This window comes from Myripristis murdjan, chromosome 21 (genome assembly GCF_902150065.1).
Source record: "Myripristis murdjan chromosome 21, fMyrMur1.1, whole genome shotgun sequence".
Lineage (NCBI taxonomy): Eukaryota > Metazoa > Chordata > Actinopteri > Holocentriformes > Holocentridae > Myripristis > Myripristis murdjan.
Genome location: NC_044000.1, coordinates 25063201 through 25076020, shown reverse-complemented (window position 1 = coordinate 25076020; position 12820 = coordinate 25063201). Strand labels below are relative to the sequence as shown.

At 49.0% G+C, this 12820-nt stretch overlaps 24 non-coding genes across 24 annotated transcripts; all 24 read right to left on the bottom strand.

Annotated features, from left to right (window-relative positions):
* Nucleotides 1-317: 317 nt before the first annotated feature.
* Nucleotides 318-436, bottom strand: LOC115380512 (5S ribosomal RNA). Its single transcript, XR_003930339.1, has one exon. It is a non-coding gene; the product is annotated as a 5S ribosomal RNA (ribosomal RNA).
* A 338-nt stretch (nucleotides 437-774) lies between these two features.
* Nucleotides 775-893, bottom strand: LOC115380511 (5S ribosomal RNA). Its single transcript, XR_003930338.1, has one exon. It is a non-coding gene; the product is annotated as a 5S ribosomal RNA (ribosomal RNA).
* A 337-nt stretch (nucleotides 894-1230) lies between these two features.
* On the bottom strand, nucleotides 1231-1349 carry LOC115380509 (5S ribosomal RNA). Its single transcript, XR_003930337.1, has one exon. It is a non-coding gene; the product is annotated as a 5S ribosomal RNA (ribosomal RNA).
* Nucleotides 1350-1687: 338 nt separating this feature from the next.
* On the bottom strand, nucleotides 1688-1806 carry LOC115380508 (5S ribosomal RNA). Its single transcript, XR_003930336.1, has one exon. It is a non-coding gene; the product is annotated as a 5S ribosomal RNA (ribosomal RNA).
* A 338-nt stretch (nucleotides 1807-2144) lies between these two features.
* LOC115380507 (5S ribosomal RNA) lies at nucleotides 2145-2263 on the bottom strand. The gene has a single exon (XR_003930335.1). It is a non-coding gene; the product is annotated as a 5S ribosomal RNA (ribosomal RNA).
* A 338-nt stretch (nucleotides 2264-2601) lies between these two features.
* LOC115380506 (5S ribosomal RNA) lies at nucleotides 2602-2720 on the bottom strand. Its single transcript, XR_003930334.1, has one exon. It is a non-coding gene; the product is annotated as a 5S ribosomal RNA (ribosomal RNA).
* Nucleotides 2721-3058: 338 nt separating this feature from the next.
* Nucleotides 3059-3177, bottom strand: LOC115380505 (5S ribosomal RNA). The gene has a single exon (XR_003930333.1). It is a non-coding gene; the product is annotated as a 5S ribosomal RNA (ribosomal RNA).
* Nucleotides 3178-3516: 339 nt separating this feature from the next.
* On the bottom strand, nucleotides 3517-3635 carry LOC115380504 (5S ribosomal RNA). Its single transcript, XR_003930332.1, has one exon. It is a non-coding gene; the product is annotated as a 5S ribosomal RNA (ribosomal RNA).
* Nucleotides 3636-3973: 338 nt separating this feature from the next.
* LOC115380503 (5S ribosomal RNA) lies at nucleotides 3974-4092 on the bottom strand. Its single transcript, XR_003930331.1, has one exon. It is a non-coding gene; the product is annotated as a 5S ribosomal RNA (ribosomal RNA).
* Nucleotides 4093-4431: 339 nt separating this feature from the next.
* On the bottom strand, nucleotides 4432-4550 carry LOC115380502 (5S ribosomal RNA). The gene has a single exon (XR_003930330.1). It is a non-coding gene; the product is annotated as a 5S ribosomal RNA (ribosomal RNA).
* A 338-nt stretch (nucleotides 4551-4888) lies between these two features.
* LOC115380500 (5S ribosomal RNA) lies at nucleotides 4889-5007 on the bottom strand. The gene has a single exon (XR_003930328.1). It is a non-coding gene; the product is annotated as a 5S ribosomal RNA (ribosomal RNA).
* A 338-nt stretch (nucleotides 5008-5345) lies between these two features.
* Nucleotides 5346-5464, bottom strand: LOC115380499 (5S ribosomal RNA). Its single transcript, XR_003930327.1, has one exon. It is a non-coding gene; the product is annotated as a 5S ribosomal RNA (ribosomal RNA).
* A 339-nt stretch (nucleotides 5465-5803) lies between these two features.
* Nucleotides 5804-5922, bottom strand: LOC115380498 (5S ribosomal RNA). Its single transcript, XR_003930326.1, has one exon. It is a non-coding gene; the product is annotated as a 5S ribosomal RNA (ribosomal RNA).
* Nucleotides 5923-6262: 340 nt separating this feature from the next.
* On the bottom strand, nucleotides 6263-6381 carry LOC115380497 (5S ribosomal RNA). The gene has a single exon (XR_003930325.1). It is a non-coding gene; the product is annotated as a 5S ribosomal RNA (ribosomal RNA).
* Nucleotides 6382-6719: 338 nt separating this feature from the next.
* Nucleotides 6720-6838, bottom strand: LOC115380496 (5S ribosomal RNA). Its single transcript, XR_003930324.1, has one exon. It is a non-coding gene; the product is annotated as a 5S ribosomal RNA (ribosomal RNA).
* Nucleotides 6839-7176: 338 nt separating this feature from the next.
* LOC115380495 (5S ribosomal RNA) lies at nucleotides 7177-7295 on the bottom strand. The gene has a single exon (XR_003930323.1). It is a non-coding gene; the product is annotated as a 5S ribosomal RNA (ribosomal RNA).
* A 348-nt stretch (nucleotides 7296-7643) lies between these two features.
* Nucleotides 7644-7762, bottom strand: LOC115380493 (5S ribosomal RNA). Its single transcript, XR_003930322.1, has one exon. It is a non-coding gene; the product is annotated as a 5S ribosomal RNA (ribosomal RNA).
* A 337-nt stretch (nucleotides 7763-8099) lies between these two features.
* On the bottom strand, nucleotides 8100-8218 carry LOC115380492 (5S ribosomal RNA). The gene has a single exon (XR_003930321.1). It is a non-coding gene; the product is annotated as a 5S ribosomal RNA (ribosomal RNA).
* A 338-nt stretch (nucleotides 8219-8556) lies between these two features.
* Nucleotides 8557-8675, bottom strand: LOC115380489 (5S ribosomal RNA). The gene has a single exon (XR_003930318.1). It is a non-coding gene; the product is annotated as a 5S ribosomal RNA (ribosomal RNA).
* Nucleotides 8676-9013: 338 nt separating this feature from the next.
* Nucleotides 9014-9132, bottom strand: LOC115380491 (5S ribosomal RNA). The gene has a single exon (XR_003930320.1). It is a non-coding gene; the product is annotated as a 5S ribosomal RNA (ribosomal RNA).
* A 337-nt stretch (nucleotides 9133-9469) lies between these two features.
* LOC115380490 (5S ribosomal RNA) lies at nucleotides 9470-9588 on the bottom strand. The gene has a single exon (XR_003930319.1). It is a non-coding gene; the product is annotated as a 5S ribosomal RNA (ribosomal RNA).
* Nucleotides 9589-9925: 337 nt separating this feature from the next.
* On the bottom strand, nucleotides 9926-10044 carry LOC115380524 (5S ribosomal RNA). The gene has a single exon (XR_003930351.1). It is a non-coding gene; the product is annotated as a 5S ribosomal RNA (ribosomal RNA).
* Nucleotides 10045-10392: 348 nt separating this feature from the next.
* On the bottom strand, nucleotides 10393-10511 carry LOC115380523 (5S ribosomal RNA). The gene has a single exon (XR_003930350.1). It is a non-coding gene; the product is annotated as a 5S ribosomal RNA (ribosomal RNA).
* A 338-nt stretch (nucleotides 10512-10849) lies between these two features.
* Nucleotides 10850-10968, bottom strand: LOC115380513 (5S ribosomal RNA). Its single transcript, XR_003930340.1, has one exon. It is a non-coding gene; the product is annotated as a 5S ribosomal RNA (ribosomal RNA).
* Nucleotides 10969-12820: the final 1852 nt, after the last annotated feature.

Below are 12820 nucleotides of genomic sequence, written 5' to 3'. Positions count from 1 at the left end.
GCCTTTTATACCTGGCTCACAGACAAACTCCAGCTTCCCATTCAAAGCAATGCACTTCATCAGCCCCCTTTTCGGGCTTTTCCTCACTGCAGCTTTGCACTGCCATAAAAAGCAGCATACAGGCCACAAAGACTGAAAATCTGCCACCACGCTGCCGGTGGATGAAGTGGAAGAAAAATAAACCCAGTGACAATCAAATCAAATTAGATATGTAAAAAAAAAAAAAAAAAAGAACCCAAATAGACCTGCGGCCCGGCAGCACTGCTGTGCAAAGCCTGGTCTCCTCCGGAGAGCCAGCACTGCCCTCAAAAGGCAAAAGCTTACAGCACCTGGTATTCCCAGGCGGTCTCCCATCCAAGTACTAACCAGGCCCGACCCTGCTTAGCTTCCGAGATCGGACGAGATCGGGCGTGATCAGGGTGGTATGGCCGTAAGCGACAGCCACTCACACTGCCAGGCCTTTTATACCTGGCTCACAGACAAACTCCAGCTTCCCATTCAAAGCAATGCACTTCATCAGCCCCCTTTTCGGGCTTTTCCTCACTGCAGCTTTGCACTGCCATAAAAAGCAGCATACAGGCCACAAAGACTGAAAATCTGCCACCACGCTGCCGGTGGATGAAGTGGAAGAAAAATAAACCCAGTGACAATCAAATCAAATTAGATATGTAAAAAAAAAAAAAAAAAAGAACCCAAATAGACCTGCGGCCCGGCAGCACTGCTGTGCAAAGCCTGGTCTCCTCCGGAGAGCCAGCACTGCCCTCAAAAGGCAAAAGCTTACAGCACCTGGTATTCCCAGGCGGTCTCCCATCCAAGTACTAACCAGGCCCGACCCTGCTTAGCTTCCGAGATCGGACGAGATCGGGCGTGATCAGGGTGGTATGGCCGTAAGCGACAGCCACTCACACTGCCAGGCCTTTTATACCTGGCTCACAGACAAACTCCAGCTTCCCATTCAAAGCAATGCACTTCATCAGCCCCCTTTTCGGGCTTTTCCTCACTGCAGCTTTGCACTGCCATAAAAAGCAGCATACAGGCCACAAAGACTGAAAATCTGCCACCACGCTGCCGGTGGATGAAGTGGAAGAAAAATAAACCCAGTGACAATCAAATCAAATTAGATATGTAAAAAAAAAAAAAAAAAGAACCCAAATAGACCTGCGGCCCGGCAGCACTGCTGTGCAAAGCCTGGTCTCCTCCGGAGAGCCAGCACTGCCCTCAAAAGGCAAAAGCTTACAGCACCTGGTATTCCCAGGCGGTCTCCCATCCAAGTACTAACCAGGCCCGACCCTGCTTAGCTTCCGAGATCGGACGAGATCGGGCGTGATCAGGGTGGTATGGCCGTAAGCGACAGCCACTCACACTGCCAGGCCTTTTATACCTGGCTCACAGACAAACTCCAGCTTCCCATTCAAAGCAATGCACTTCATCAGCCCCCTTTTCGGGCTTTTCCTCACTGCAGCTTTGCACTGCCATAAAAAGCAGCATACAGGCCACAAAGACTGAAAATCTGCCACCACGCTGCCGGTGGATGAAGGGGAAAAAAAATAAACCCAGGGACAATCAAACCAAATTAGATATGTAAAAAAAAAAAAAAAAAAGAACCCAAATAGACCTGCGGCCCGGCAGCACTGCTGTGCAAAGCCTGGTCTCCTCCGGAGAGCCAGCACTGCCCTCAAAAGGCAAAAGCTTACAGCACCTGGTATTCCCAGGCGGTCTCCCATCCAAGTACTAACCAGGCCCGACCCTGCTTAGCTTCCGAGATCGGACGAGATCGGGCGTGATCAGGGTGGTATGGCCGTAAGCGACAGCCACTCACACTGCCAGGCCTTTTATACCTGGCTCACAGACAAACTCCAGCTTCCCATTCAAAGCAATGCACTTCATCAGCCCCCTTTTCGGGCTTTTCCTCACTGCAGCTTTGCACTGCCATAAAAAGCAGCATACAGGCCACAAAGACTGAAAATCTGCCACCACGCTGCCGGTGGATGAAGTGGAAGAAAAATAAACCCAGTGACAATCAAATCAAATTAGATATGTAAAAAAAAAAAAAAAAAAGAACCCAAATAGACCTGCGGCCCGGCAGCACTGCTGTGCAAAGCCTGGTCTCCTCCGGAGAGCCAGCACTGCCCTCAAAAGGCAAAAGCTTACAGCACCTGGTATTCCCAGGCGGTCTCCCATCCAAGTACTAACCAGGCCCGACCCTGCTTAGCTTCCGAGATCGGACGAGATCGGGCGTGATCAGGGTGGTATGGCCGTAAGCGACAGCCACTCACACTGCCAGGCCTTTTATACCTGGCTCACAGACAAACTCCAGCTTCCCATTCAAAGCAATGCACTTCATCAGCCCCCTTTTCGGGCTTTTCCTCACTGCAGCTTTGCACTGCCATAAAAAGCAGCATACAGGCCACAAAGACTGAAAATCTGCCACCACGCTGCCGGTGGATGAAGTGGAAGAAAAATAAACCCAGTGACAATCAAATCAAATTAGATATGTAAAAAAAAAAAAAAAAAAGAACCCAAATAGACCTGCGGCCCGGCAGCACTGCTGTGCAAAGCCTGGTCTCCTCCGGAGAGCCAGCACTGCCCTCAAAAGGCAAAAGCTTACAGCACCTGGTATTCCCAGGCGGTCTCCCATCCAAGTACTAACCAGGCCCGACCCTGCTTAGCTTCCGAGATCGGACGAGATCGGGCGTGATCAGGGTGGTATGGCCGTAAGCGACAGCCACTCACACTGCCAGGCCTTTTATACCTGGCTCACAGACAAACTCCAGCTTCCCATTCAAAGCAATGCACTTCATCAGCCCCCTTTTCGGGCTTTTCCTCACTGCAGCTTTGCACTGCCATAAAAAGCAGCATACAGGCCACAAAGACTGAAAATCTGCCACCACGCTGCCGGTGGATGAAGTGGAAGAAAAATAAACCCAGTGACAATCAAATCAAATTAGATATGTAAAAAAAAAAAAAAAAAAGAACCCAAATAGACCTGCGGCCCGGCAGCACTGCTGTGCAAAGCCTGGTCTCCTCCGGAGAGCCAGCACTGCCCTCAAAAGGCAAAAGCTTACAGCACCTGGTATTCCCAGGCGGTCTCCCATCCAAGTACTAACCAGGCCCGACCCTGCTTAGCTTCCGAGATCGGACGAGATCGGGCGTGATCAGGGTGGTATGGCCGTAAGCGACAGCCACTCACACTGCCAGGCCTTTTATACCTGGCTCACAGACAAACTCCAGCTTCCCATTCAAAGCAATGCACTTCATCAGCCCCCTTTTCGGGCTTTTCCTCACTGCAGCTTTGCACTGCCATAAAAAGCAGCATACAGGCCACAAAGACTGAAAATCTGCCACCACGCTGCCGGTGGATGAAGTGGAAGAAAAATAAACCCAGTGACAATCAAATCAAATTAGATATGTAAAAAAAAAAAAAAAAAAAGAACCCAAATAGACCTGCGGCCCGGCAGCACTGCTGTGCAAAGCCTGGTCTCCTCCGGAGAGCCAGCACTGCCCTCAAAAGGCAAAAGCTTACAGCACCTGGTATTCCCAGGCGGTCTCCCATCCAAGTACTAACCAGGCCCGACCCTGCTTAGCTTCCGAGATCGGACGAGATCGGGCGTGATCAGGGTGGTATGGCCGTAAGCGACAGCCACTCACACTGCCAGGCCTTTTATACCTGGCTCACAGACAAACTCCAGCTTCCCATTCAAAGCAATGCACTTCATCAGCCCCCTTTTCGGGCTTTTCCTCACTGCAGCTTTGCACTGCCATAAAAAGCAGCATACAGGCCACAAAGACTGAAAATCTGCCACCACGCTGCCGGTGGATGAAGTGGAAGAAAAATAAACCCAGTGACAATCAAATCAAATTAGATATGTAAAAAAAAAAAAAAAAAAGAACCCAAATAGACCTGCGGCCCGGCAGCACTGCTGTGCAAAGCCTGGTCTCCTCCGGAGAGCCAGCACTGCCCTCAAAAGGCAAAAGCTTACAGCACCTGGTATTCCCAGGCGGTCTCCCATCCAAGTACTAACCAGGCCCGACCCTGCTTAGCTTCCGAGATCGGACGAGATCGGGCGTGATCAGGGTGGTATGGCCGTAAGCGACAGCCACTCACACTGCCAGGCCTTTTATACCTGGCTCACAGACAAACTCCAGCTTCCCATTCAAAGCAATGCACTTCATCAGCCCCCTTTTCGGGCTTTTCCTCACTGCAGCTTTGCACTGCCATAAAAAGCAGCATACAGGCCACAAAGACTGAAAATCTGCCACCACGCTGCCGGTGGATGAAGTGGAAGAAAAATAAACCCAGTGACAATCAAATCAAATTAGATATGTAAAAAAAAAAAAAAAAAAAGAACCCAAATAGACCTGCGGCCCGGCAGCACTGCTGTGCAAAGCCTGGTCTCCTCCGGAGAGCCAGCACTGCCCTCAAAAGGCAAAAGCTTACAGCACCTGGTATTCCCAGGCGGTCTCCCATCCAAGTACTAACCAGGCCCGACCCTGCTTAGCTTCCGAGATCGGACGAGATCGGGCGTGATCAGGGTGGTATGGCCGTAAGCGACAGCCACTCACACTGCCAGGCCTTTTATACCTGGCTCACAGACAAACTCCAGCTTCCCATTCAAAGCAATGCACTTCATCAGCCCCCTTTTCGGGCTTTTCCTCACTGCAGCTTTGCACTGCCATAAAAAGCAGCATACAGGCCACAAAGACTGAAAATCTGCCACCACGCTGCCGGTGGATGAAGTGGAAGAAAAATAAACCCAGTGACAATCAAATCAAATTAGATATGTAAAAAAAAAAAAAAAAAAGAACCCAAATAGACCTGCGGCCCGGCAGCACTGCTGTGCAAAGCCTGGTCTCCTCCGGAGAGCCAGCACTGCCCTCAAAAGGCAAAAGCTTACAGCACCTGGTATTCCCAGGCGGTCTCCCATCCAAGTACTAACCAGGCCCGACCCTGCTTAGCTTCCGAGATCGGACGAGATCGGGCGTGATCAGGGTGGTATGGCCGTAAGCGACAGCCACTCACACTGCCAGGCCTTTTATACCTGGCTCACAGACAAACTCCAGCTTCCCATTCAAAGCAATGCACTTCATCAGCCCCCTTTTCGGGCTTTTCCTCACTGCAGCTTTGAACTGCCATAAAAAGCAGCATACAGGCCACAAAGACTGAAAATCTGCCACCACGCTGCCGGTGGATGAAGTGGAAGAAAAATAAACCCAGTGACAATCAAATCAAATTAGATATGAAAAAAAAAAAAAAAAAAAGAACCCAAATAGACCTGCGGCCCGGCAGCACTGCTGTGCAAAGCCTGGTCTCCTCCGGAGAGCCAGCACTGCCCTCAAAAGGCAAAAGCTTACAGCACCTGGTATTCCCAGGCGGTCTCCCATCCAAGTACTAACCAGGCCCGACCCTGCTTAGCTTCCGAGATCGGACGAGATCGGGCGTGATCAGGGTGGTATGGCCGTAAGCGACAGCCACTCACACTGCCAGGCCTTTTATACCTGGCTCACAGACAAACTCCAGCTTCCCATTCAAAGCAATGCACTTCATCAGCCCCCTTTTCGGGCTTTTCCTCACTGCAGCTTTGCACTGCCATAAAAAGCAGCATACAGGCCACAAAGACTGAAAATCTGCCACCACGCTGCCGGTGGATGAAGTGGAAGAAAAATAAACCCAGTGACAATCAAATCAAATTAGATATGTAAAAAAAAAAAAAAAAAAAGAACCCAAATAGACCTGCGGCCCGGCAGCACTGCTGTGCAAAGCCTGGTCTCCTCCGGAGAGCCAGCACTGCCCTCAAAAGGCAAAAGCTTACAGCACCTGGTATTCCCAGGCGGTCTCCCATCCAAGTACTAACCAGGCCCGACCCTGCTTAGCTTCCGAGATCGGACGAGATCGGGCGTGATCAGGGTGGTATGGCCGTAAGCGACAGCCACTCACACTGCCAGGCCTTTTATACCTGGCTCACAGACAAACTCCAGCTTCCCATTCAAAGCAATGCACTTCATCAGCCCCCTTTTCGGGCTTTTCCTCACTGCAGCTTTGCACTGCCATAAAAAGCAGCATACAGGCCACAAAGACTGAAAATCTGCCACCACGCTGCCGGTGGATGAAGTGGAAGAAAAATAAACCCAGTGACAATCAAATCAAATTAGATATGTAAAAAAAAAAAAAAAAAAAAGAACCCAAATAGACCTGCGGCCCGGCAGCACTGCTGTGCAAAGCCTGGTCTCCTCCGGAGAGCCAGCACTGCCCTCAAAAGGCAAAAGCTTACAGCACCTGGTATTCCCAGGCGGTCTCCCATCCAAGTACTAACCAGGCCCGACCCTGCTTAGCTTCCGAGATCGGACGAGATCGGGCGTGATCAGGGTGGTATGGCCGTAAGCGACAGCCACTCACACTGCCAGGCCTTTTATACCTGGCTCACAGACAAACTCCAGCTTCCCATTCAAAGCAATGCACTTCATCAGCCCCCTTTTCGGGCTTTTCCTCACTGCAGCTTTGCACTGCCATAAAAAGCAGCATACAGGCCACAAAGACTGAAAATCTGCCACCACGCTGCCGGTGGATGAAGTGGAAGAAAAATAAACCCAGTGACAATCAAATCAAATTAGATATGTAAAAAAAAAAAAAAAAAAGAACCCAAATAGACCTGCGGCCCGGCAGCACTGCTGTGCAAAGCCTGGTCTCCTCCGGAGAGCCAGCACTGCCCTCAAAAGGCAAAAGCTTACAGCACCTGGTATTCCCAGGCGGTCTCCCATCCAAGTACTAACCAGGCCCGACCCTGCTTAGCTTCCGAGATCGGACGAGATCGGGCGTGATCAGGGTGGTATGGCCGTAAGCGACAGCCACTCACACTGCCAGGCCTTTTATACCTGGCTCACAGACAAACTCCAGCTTCCCATTCAAAGCAATGCACTTCATCAGCCCCCTTTTCGGGCTTTTCCTCACTGCAGCTTTGCACTGCCATAAAAAGCAGCATACAGGCCACAAAGACTGAAAATCTGCCACCACGCTGCCGGTGGATGAAGTGGAAGAAAAATAAACCCAGTGACAATCAAATCAAATTAGATATGTAAAAAAAAAAAAAAAAAAGAACCCAAATAGACCTGCGGCCCGGCAGCACTGCTGTGCAAAGCCTGGTCTCCTCCGGAGAGCCAGCACTGCCCTCAAAAGGCAAAAGCTTACAGCACCTGGTATTCCCAGGCGGTCTCCCATCCAAGTACTAACCAGGCCCGACCCTGCTTAGCTTCCGAGATCGGACGAGATCGGGCGTGATCAGGGTGGTATGGCCGTAAGCGACAGCCACTCACACTGCCAGGCCTTTTATACCTGGCTCACAGACAAACTCCAGCTTCCCATTCAAAGCAATGCACTTCATCAGCCCCCTTTTCGGGCTTTTCCTCACTGCAGCTTTGCACTGCCATAAAAAGCAGCATACAGGCCACAAAGACTGAAAATCTGCCACCACGCTGCCGGTGGATGAAGTGGAAGAAAAATAAACCCAGTGACAATCAAATCAAATTAGATATGTAAAAAAAAAAAAAAAAAAGAACCCAAATAGACCTGCGGCCCGGCAGCACTGCTGTGCAAAGCCTGGTCTCCTCCGGAGAGCCAGCACTGCCCTCTGCTGCGCGCAAAAGGCAAAAGCTTACAGCACCTGGTATTCCCAGGCGGTCTCCCATCCAAGTACTAACCAGGCCCGACCCTGCTTAGCTTCCGAGATCGGACGAGATCGGGCGTGATCAGGGTGGTATGGCCGTAAGCGACAGCCACTCACACTGCCAGGCCTTTTATACCTGGCTCACAGACAAACTCCAGCTTCCCATTCAAAGCAATGCACTTCATCAGCCCCCTTTTCGGGCTTTTCCTCACTGCAGCTTTGCACTGCCATAAAAAGCAGCATACAGGCCACAAAGACTGAAAATCTGCCACCACGCTGCCGGTGGATGAAGTGGAAGAAAAATAAACCCAGTGACAATCAAATCAAATTAGATATGTAAAAAAAAAAAAAAAAAGAACCCAAATAGACCTGCGGCCCGGCAGCACTGCTGTGCAAAGCCTGGTCTCCTCCGGAGAGCCAGCACTGCCCTCAAAAGGCAAAAGCTTACAGCACCTGGTATTCCCAGGCGGTCTCCCATCCAAGTACTAACCAGGCCCGACCCTGCTTAGCTTCCGAGATCGGACGAGATCGGGCGTGATCAGGGTGGTATGGCCGTAAGCGACAGCCACTCACACTGCCAGGCCTTTTATACCTGGCTCACAGACAAACTCCAGCTTCCCATTCAAAGCAATGCACTTCATCAGCCCCCTTTTCGGGCTTTTCCTCACTGCAGCTTTGCACTGCCATAAAAAGCAGCATACAGGCCACAAAGACTGAAAATCTGCCACCACGCTGCCGGTGGATGAAGTGGAAGAAAAATAAACCCAGTGACAATCAAATCAAATTAGATATGTTAAAAAAAAAAAAAAAAAGAACCCAAATAGACCTGCGGCCCGGCAGCACTGCTGTGCAAAGCCTGGTCTCCTCCGGAGAGCCAGCACTGCCCTCAAAAGGCAAAAGCTTACAGCACCTGGTATTCCCAGGCGGTCTCCCATCCAAGTACTAACCAGGCCCAACCCTGCTTAGCTTCCGAGATCGGACGAGATCGGGCGTGATCAGGGTGGTATGGCCGTAAGCGACAGCCACTCACACTGCCAGGCCTTTTATACCTGGCTCACAGACAAACTCCAGCTTCCCATTCAAAGCAATGCACTTCATCAGCCCCCTTTTCGGGCTTTTCCTCACTGCAGCTTTGCACTGCCATAAAAAGCAGCATACAGGCCACAAAGACTGAAAATCTGCCACCACGCTGCCGGTGGATGAAGTGGAAGAAAAATAAACCCAGTGACAATCAAATCAAATTAGATATGAAAAAAAAAAAAAAAAAAAGAACCCAAATAGACCTGCGGCCCGGCAGCACTGCTGTGCAAAGCCTGGTCTCCTCCGGAGAGCCAGCACTGCCCTCAAAAGGCAAAAGCTTACAGCACCTGGTATTCCCAGGCGGTCTCCCATCCAAGTACTAACCAGGCCCGACCCTGCTTAGCTTCCGAGATCGGACGAGATCGGGCGTGATCAGGGTGGTATGGCCGTAAGCGACAGCCACTCACACTGCCAGGCCTTTTATACCTGGCTCACAGACAAACTCCAGCTTCCCATTCAAAGCAATGCACTTCATCAGCCCCCTTTTCGGGCTTTTCCTCACTGCAGCTTTGCACTGCCATAAAAAGCAGCATACAGGCCACAAAGACTGAAAATCTGCCACCACGCTGCCGGTGGATGAAGTGGAAGAAAAATAAACCCAGTGACAATCAAATCAAATTAGATATGTAAAAAAAAAAAAAAAAAGAACCCAAATAGACCTGCGGCCCGGCAGCACTGCTGTGCAAAGCCTGGTCTCCTCCGGAGAGCCAGCACTGCCCTCAAAAGGCAAAAGCTTACAGCACCTGGTATTCCCAGGCGGTCTCCCATCCAAGTACTAACCAGGCCCGACCCTGCTTAGCTTCCGAGATCGGACGAGATCGGGCGTGATCAGGGTGGTATGGCCGTAAGCGACAGCCACTCACACTGCCAGGCCTTTTATACCTGGCTCACAGACAAACTCCAGCTTCCCATTCAAAGCAATGCACTTCATCAGCCCCCTTTTCGGGCTTTTCCTCACTGCAGCTTTGCACTGCCATAAAAAGCAGCATACAGGCCACAAAGACTGAAAATCTGCCACCACGCTGCCGGTGGATGAAGTGGAAGAAAAATAAACCCAGTGACAATCAAATCAAATTAGATATGTAAAAAAAAAAAAAAAAAGAACCCAAATAGACCTGCGGCCCGGCAGCACTGCTGTGCAAAGCCTGGTCTCCTCCGGAGAGCCAGCACTGCCCTCAAAAGGCAAAAGCTTACAGCACCTGGTATTCCCAGGCGGTCTCCCATCCAAGTACTAACCAGGCCCGACCCTGCTTAGCTTCCGAGATCGGACGAGATCGGGCGTGATCAGGGTGGTATGGCCGTAAGCGACAGCCACTCACACTGCCAGGCCTTTTATACCTGGCTCACAGACAAACTCCAGCTTCCCATTCAAAGCAATGCACTTCATCAGCCCCCTTTTCGGGCTTTTCCTCACTGCAGCTTTGCACTGCCATAAAAAGCAGCATACAGGCCACAAAGACTGAAAATCTGCCACCACGCTGCCGGTGGATGAAGTGGAAGAAAAATAAACCCAGTGACAATCAAATCAAATTAGATACGTAAAAAAAAAAAAAAAAAAAAACCCAAATAGACCTGCGGCCCGGCAGCACTGCTGTGCAAAGCCTGGTCTCCTCCGGAGAGCCAGCACTGCCCTCTGCTGCGCGAAAAAGGCAAAAGCTTACAGCACCTGGTATTCCCAGGCGGTCTCCCATCCAAGTACTAACCAGGCCCGACCCTGCTTAGCTTCCGAGATCGGACGAGATCGGGCGTGATCAGGGTGGTATGGCCGTAAGCGACAGCCACTCACACTGCCAGGCCTTTTATACCTGGCTCACAGACAAACTCCAGCTTCCCATTCAAAGCAATGCACTTCATCAGCCCCCTTTTCGGGCTTTTCCTCACTGCAGCTTTGCACTGCCATAAAAAGCAGCATACAGGCCACAAAGACTGAAAATCTGCCACCACGCTGCCGGTGGATGAAGTGGAAGAAAAATAAACCCAGTGACAATCAAATCAAATTAGATATGTAAAAAAAAAAAAAAAAAAAAACCCAAATAGACCTGCGGCCCGGCAGCACTGCTGTGCAAAGCCTGGTCTCCTCCGGAGAGCCAGCACTGCCCTCAAAAGGCAAAAGCTTACAGCACCTGGTATTCCCAGGCGGTCTCCCATCCAAGTACTAACCAGGCCCGACCCTGCTTAGCTTCCGAGATCGGACGAGATCGGGCGTGATCAGGGTGGTATGGCCGTAAGCGACAGCCACTCACACTGCCAGGCCTTTTATACCTGGCTCACAGACAAACTCCAGCTTCCCATTCAAAGCAATGCACTTCATCAGCCCCCTTTTCAGGCTTTTTCAAAACAACAAAATACAGAAACACGCTGCATTTAGAAAACATGCTGAAATTACAACAAATGACAACAAAAGTGTTTCCATTGTGCAGGCAGTGATAAACACCTCTACTTTATGTAAACAGTTATGCTACTTCCCAATTATTTTTATAAACCCTTGAAATGCCTTTTAAATTGAACAACGTTAATTTCCATAGGACAATACAAGGTCAGCTACAGAAACTGGCAGGCTGAATTTGCACCTCATTTTCAAAATGCTGTGTATGTGTTTTCTACGGAAGCCCTAAAGGGCCATACATAAATATATTTGATTTCCTCCGTTTTCTCGTGATAACAAGATAATTCCTCCGTTTTCTCGTGATAACGAGATAATTTTCCTCCGTTTTCCCGTGATAACGAGATAAATTTCCTCCATTTTCTCGTGATAACGAGATAATTTTCCTCCGTTTTCCCGTGATAACGAGATAATTTCCCTCCGTTTTCTCGTGATAACGAGATAATTTTCCTCCGTTTTCTCGTGATAACGAGATATTTTCCCTCCGTTTTGAATGAATGAATGAAACGTGATAGGCCTGAGATTTCCATCATACGTGACATGTCATGCTGACTGACTTCTCCTTGGACACCTAAAGCAGGGGTCACCAATCACGTGCCATGGAGGGCCGAGAGGCTGCAGGTTTTCATTCCAACCAAGACCTCCACCAGGTGATTTCACTGATTAGCTCCAGGTGATCAGTGAAATCACCTGGTGGAGGTCTTGGTTGGAATGAAAACCTGCAGCCTCTCAGCCCTCCATGGCACGTGATTGGTGACCCCTGACATAAAGCATAAAGCTATTTCAGCCTGTGTCAGGCCCTGATTGAACAGATAAGTGATGCAGTGATCAATATTCTCCTGCTCCTCTGACATTGCTACACTGACTGATGTTTCCTGCAATAATTTAATAAGACAATCGCTTTGTTTTCTCGAGATCTCGATTTAATTATCTCGTTATCACGAGAAAACGGAGGAAAATTATCTCGTTATCACGAGAAAACGGAAGAAAAATATCTCGTTATCACGAGAAAACGGAGGAAATTTATCTCGTTATCACGGGAAAACAGGAAAATTATCTCGTTATCACGAGAAAACGGAGGAATTATCTCGTTATCACGAGAAAATGGAGGAAATAAAATATATGTATGTATGGCCCTTTAGGGCTTCCGTAGTTTTCAAATTGATGAAACTGTTTTCTTAATTTTCTTGTGGTTTGTGCAGTGAGCAGTGCATTGAGCTCACAGGGTTACTGTACACTCTGTTTCTTTCAAGGGTAATTTGGTTGATAACAGAGATGGTAAAATTAGACCCCTGTAGAGGAATTTCCTATCTAGTGGTTGTATCAGGCTCTTACCTCATCAAGAAGGTTAAGTCATCTTGTCACCACAACTGTCTGGTTACACTTTGTTACAGTCTAATTTTACCTATCTTTCATATTGTAATGTTTGGGTGAGTTCTTTTCCTACCAATCGTCTTAAAATTTTGGCCCTCTAGAAATATTTTGCTAGAATTGCAACTAGATTAGAATCTAAGACCACATCTGTTCCTTTATGACAGAAACTCTAGATTCTTATGATTTATGACATCAACATTCTTCAAATATGTATTTTTACTTATAAGACATAATCACATGAGGGAAATATTCCTGAGCACTTAAGGACTTTTTTTCTCTTACTTTGGATCCATATTTTTTTTAAATAACTCACAGTAATCTGTAT